Source organism: Camelina sativa, chromosome 6 (genome assembly GCF_000633955.1).
Source record: "Camelina sativa cultivar DH55 chromosome 6, Cs, whole genome shotgun sequence".
NCBI classification, from domain to species: Eukaryota; Viridiplantae; Streptophyta; class Magnoliopsida; order Brassicales; family Brassicaceae; genus Camelina; species Camelina sativa.
Genome location: NC_025690.1, coordinates 21350308 through 21355549, shown reverse-complemented (window position 1 = coordinate 21355549; position 5242 = coordinate 21350308). Strand labels below are relative to the sequence as shown.

Genomic DNA, 5242 nt, shown 5'->3' with positions numbered 1-5242 from the left:
TTTTTTTTTTTTTTTTTGTTTAGTCTATTGAATGATGGAACGATTATGTGACTTAGTTCTTTTTATAAATCATAGTCTTGTGGAATCACGAATTATGATGTTCGGTCATTTCTTTTAAACCCTATATAACCACTTTGTAGAATAGGAAAAAAGTTTAATAAAACATCCATATAAGTAACAGAGAGAATATAATATTGAAGAACCAACATATATACATAAATCACTCTGCTTTGATTTTGAGCATGTACGTAATATGTGATAAAGATATTCTTTTCCATATTCTTACCAAAGTGAACAGAAGAAAAAAACAAAAATCTATACTCGAATTCGATGTTGTTTGTTTATTCATTAGCACTAGTCGGTAGTCGGTGGTTGGTGTGCAACGATGATAATTTCGAAGTGTAAAAAGAATAAATACTGCAAATAGTAAGTGCATTATTGAAGAAGGGTATTGTATTTGTGATGAACAAAAAAAAAAATTTGGTTTTTTTGCGAAAATAGAGAATGAAAGACGTCGTCGTCGTCATTTGTAAAAATTTAAAGTACAATAATGTCGTATGAATTCCGCTATCTTCACCACATTCACTCATTTCTTATCCCTACTTTTTCCAAGTTTTAGACTACTATATATATATTTCCAATAAAAACTAAGACAATATTTGTATGTCCCTATGAGTAATTAAAGTGCAAGCAGTTGAAAAAAATATTCAATCCTGTTGAACAAACAGCATGTATAGAGAGAGAGCGAATTCACATGTTGACAATGAAGTAATTTAATTTATGTTGTTGTGGTAATGGGCTGCGCGCTTACCAAGTTTATTCTTAAAAGTTAAAATTATTTATGTATAGTAAAATAGTATCATAATATTCATAACCGCTCAATCATAACCTTGGCTGCAAATACAAATAGTGATCCTGTCTCCGCTCCTAAATATATATTTACACAAGACGTAGTACTCTTAAAGAAACACATATAATTCTAGTAACAGATCTCTTTACACTTTACACACACACATGTTCGAGTTATATGATGTCACCTTCCAACACGTGTTAATATGTGTTGTCCACTTACCCTAATCTTTGGGCTTATTTTTGGGCTTTTTCATGGGTCTGAAACAAAGTCTCATTACACTAAATGAGATGACGTCGTTTTCATGCCCGAGGCTTAATAAAAAGGAAATAAGGAGCGGTGTTGTGTTGTGTTGTGTTGTGTTTTCCCAAATCTATTCAGCATCGAATGGTCGCCAAGTCCCCGTAACTTCAATTGAATTCTCTTGTGGTGAGAAAGCTCAGCTCTCTCGCTATATATAAAGAAGCGACGAGGTCTCATCACATTCACTTGCTTTGCTTCTGACACAGACACTCATTCACCAAGAGAGCAGACACACAAAATTTTTGTAAGAGAGATAGAGAGCGTTGCGTTATAATGGCGGCGACGAGACTCGACTCGACTCGACTAGAGAGCAACAACACAACACAATGTATCTGAAATTTTGAACATCAAAAGCAGAGGTATCCTTTTTTTCACCCATTCTTCTGAATAGATTTGATATTTTTTTTTAACTGAGTTACGATTTTGGTCTGATAAAGTGATAATCTTTTTAATGCTTTGTTTCAGTTCCTGAGTCGGGTCCTGAATTTGAGTCTTTCTAATTCACTTGATAAATCGTTCAGCGTTTCCGAGTTGATTTTAAAGTTTCTATTTTTTTTTTTTAATGGGTTTTGTGGTGAAACAGGGGTACGGTTCTTTTTTGAGTCTCGTTGATGATGGTGTTTTGAAGAATGGAGAAGATCCATAACAATACACAATTACTAGCTAGGTTAGTTTTATCATCTTATTCTTAATGCTTCTCTCCATGATGTCATCCTAATACTGTTTTCTAGTATCATCTTATTCTTTTCTGCTATTTTTGATTTATCCTCAACCAATCATCCTTTTTTTTTTTCTTTCAGATGTTGAGCTAGTCAATGCCAGCTTGTGGGAAGTTATCCTAGAACACACTTATGCCCTGTAAGTCATTCCCAACTTCTCTCTTCTACTTGTTTGATTTTTGATTTTGTCTTTTCTTTTTTCCATATGGTTTTAACATTGTTTCTTTAATAAGCATGTATACTGTTTAATGTTTATGTACCTTTGGATCCTAGAAGGCGGATTCCAACGCTCATGTTATTCTTAGGCTTAATACTGTTGCAATTTGTGTACAATGGAGTCCAAAAGGTAAACTTTTTGTATTGTAACCTTTTTATACTGTTTTGATTTATCCTTAACCGGTCATCCTTTCTTCAGATTTTGAGCTACTCAATGCCAGCCTGTGGGAAGTTATCCTAGAACTGTGGACAATACACTTATGCGCTGTAAGTTATTCCCAAATTTCTCTCTTCTACTTGTTTTTATTTTTGAATGTCTTGTTCCATATGGTTTTAACATTGTGCTGTAAGTAACTGTTTATGTGCTTTTAAGTTTGGAATGCTTCTTCAAGTTACGTTTGGATCCTGCAAAAGAGGAAGATGGAGTCCAAAAGGTAAATTTATTGTATTGCAACAATTTTAGATAGATAGTGATCTCAAACTCCTTTTCTTTACTTTTTCGTTTTCTTCTTCTGTTTTAATTTATTCTCATGCCAATCATTCTTTTTTTCAGATCTTGAGCTAGTCAATGCCAGCATGTAGGAAGTTATCCTAGAAGTGTGGAAAACACTTATGCACTGTAAGTAATTCCCAAATTTCTCTCGTCTACTTGTTTTATTTTCAAATGGCTTTTTAACAAAATTGTTTTTTTTAATAAGCCTGTAACTGTTTCATGTGCTTTTAAGTTCGGAATGATTCTTGAAATTTATCCTTCACCAGTAATCCGTTTTCAGATGTGCATTGAATGCAGTCTGTGGGGAAGTTATCCTAGAACTGCGGACAGAACTCACAACAGTCATATGCGGTGTAAGTAATCATAATACATGCATGAATGTGATCTTCATCTAGTACTCGTTTGATTTTTGGTTTTTAAAAGCCTGTAATCGCTTATGTGCTTTGACATTTGTTTTGTTTTTCTTCTAGTGGTTTCTCTCTGTCCAAACATTGATGAATCTATAAGACTATAGGTCATCTCAAAACCAGTGAGAGAGGTAACAGGTCATCCAAAAGGTTAAACTTTCTATCTCTAATCTCATCTTTTTCTTATATATTTAAATTTGGTGTTGCTAAGATATCGTCATTCTCCTTCGTTTTGCAGACACCTTTGAAAAGGCTATCCAGAGAAGGCCTAACATATACGGCAAAGACCATGTAAGTATCTATTTCTTTAAAAGCTTAGACTATGTAACAGCTACCCTATTCCTGTTGTTAACAAAATGACAACTATTTTTATTGTCTTGCAGTTGCAGGTTTTAGTGCCATATGCGGATAACTTGTTGAAGTTGGAGAACAGCTCAATGGGAAAAGTTGTTGGCAACTTGATTCTTATTATGGTAATGGAGAGGTTGAGAGATCTCGATGTAAGTGGACAGAATTTGCTTCATGAGTAACATTTTTTTAAACCATACTAGATTAGTATAGCCAGTACGTAAAGTGGTAAGTGAATGGTATGCTTGATCATCTTTGTAGGTGGAGAGTGGGTTGGATGATACGCTTCAAGATGACTCCACTAGAAAGGTGTTTGATATGGAACTTGAAGTTTCAGTTGAAGGCACTATGAATAAAGGTGAGGAGGTGGGGGTAGAGTGTTTATTTTTTGTTTAACTTAACTTGATGGTAGAAAGTTTCAGGATAGATGCTTTTTCTCTTACTATGAAAATATGGACTTTGATTGGTCTGTAGATTACGGGAAGAGATACCTGCCTGCCATCATTCGTAAATTTGATTTTTCTTTTGCAGTTTCCAGAGCGAGTCTCTAAATCAAAATAGAAATGTAGTCTCTGAGTTGTTGGACCATCTGTCAAAATGCTGGTCGTCTGGATGAGGTATGTCACCAAATGGTGCTTCATTAACATATTTTTCCTTCCATTTCCTTTGTGGTAGATGCATTATTCATCTTTTGGGGATTCTGTTTTTCATGGTTTTGGCGCAGGTGTTGGAAATTTCCTTCGAGTCGTTTGAGAACTTAATTCTCAACACGCGCAAATTAAAAAATTTCACAGGTATGCACTGTATCTATATCACAATACATACTGTATAATTCGTCATTCTAGGCTCTTAACACTTTCTTTCATTGTTGGCATGAGATGTCCTGGCTTAGACTCATTTTGTTGTTTTCGTCTGCAGTTCCCGATGTTCTATGCATGCTCACTAGATCCTGAAAGTTGTGGTGCTAAATTTTCCAGTAAGCTGTTGGACGTATATCTTTCCTGCAATAATCCTCAAGTTACTAGGTGAGTTTCATCTTATTCTTCAAGATTATACTGTTTTCTACAGTCACCAGACTTACCACTTGTATATGGTTTTGTTGTCTCCCCTTACTAAACAGAAGCGCAGTGGATTATCTAGCTAGCTACTTGTCCCGTGCAAAGTTTTTACCTGCTTCTTTTGTCGCTAGCATGTTTAAAAGGTAGAAATTAAAGATTGCTTAAAAAAACTAACAGAAGATGATTGTTTCTATCTGTTTCAAGTTTCACTTTGTTGTAACATTGTTTCTCTTGTGCCTGAAATCCTAGATTGGTGGAAGAATGTGCGGATTATTGCAAAACATGCAATGATGATGCTAAGCCTGAAGAAGTACATCAAGTTTTCAGTTCAGGATGTCAGGTATAGTCCAAGTTTTATAACCATCTTATTGCTTGTTATTCCTTGCCTTATTCTTCTGTGATATCATCTGTACCTTTATCATTCTCAATGATATTTTCTTTTTTACCTATCAGCATCTGGAGTGATACACAATTATGTCAAGGTGAGAAAGCTCAGCTCTCTCTATATAAGAAGCGATGAGTTCTCATCATATTCGTTTGCTTCTGCAACAGACACTCATCCGCCAAGAGAGCAAAACAAAAATTTGTAAGAGATAGAGAGCGTTGTGTTATAATGGCGACGACGAGACTCGAGATCAACACATATATCAACATCAAAGCTAGCAGAGGTATCCTTTTTTCATCCTTCTTGTGAATCTATGAATTTGATATGTTACTGAAACGATTTTGGGATGAGAATCTTTTGTTTTTAAAACGTTGTTTCAGTTTGTTTGAGTTCCCTAACGATCGGTCCTTGATTTGAGTCTCATTCTTATGATAAAATCGTCCTCGTTTTTTTTTTTTTTTTT

At 34.8% G+C, this 5242-nt stretch overlaps 1 long non-coding RNA gene across 16 annotated transcripts in view; it reads left to right on the top strand.

The window, feature by feature from the left end:
* LOC104792740 overlaps positions 1212–5242 on the top strand; it is a 7052-nt gene continuing 3021 nt past the window's right edge. For 7 of the 16 annotated variants that reach the window (XR_002038677.1, XR_002038675.1, XR_769107.1 and 4 more), the window contains exons 1-19: positions 1218–1512; positions 1737–1820; positions 1954–2011; positions 2146–2218; positions 2288–2355; positions 2462–2522; positions 2642–2707; positions 2862–2934; positions 3052–3138; positions 3227–3279; positions 3372–3488; positions 3598–3694; positions 3868–3953; positions 4061–4130; positions 4255–4361; positions 4457–4537; positions 4644–4734; positions 4848–4876; positions 4947–5062. This is a non-coding gene — a long non-coding RNA (uncharacterized LOC104792740). Of the gene's footprint in view, positions 1513–1736; positions 1821–1953; positions 2012–2145; positions 2219–2287; positions 2356–2461; positions 2523–2641; positions 2708–2847; positions 2935–3051; positions 3139–3226; positions 3280–3371; positions 3489–3597; positions 3695–3867; positions 3954–4060; positions 4131–4254; positions 4362–4456; positions 4538–4643; positions 4735–4847; positions 4877–4946; positions 5063–5242 lie in introns of those variants that run through there. The other 9 variants (XR_002038674.1, XR_769103.1, XR_769106.1 and 6 more) reach the window with 9 other exon arrangements.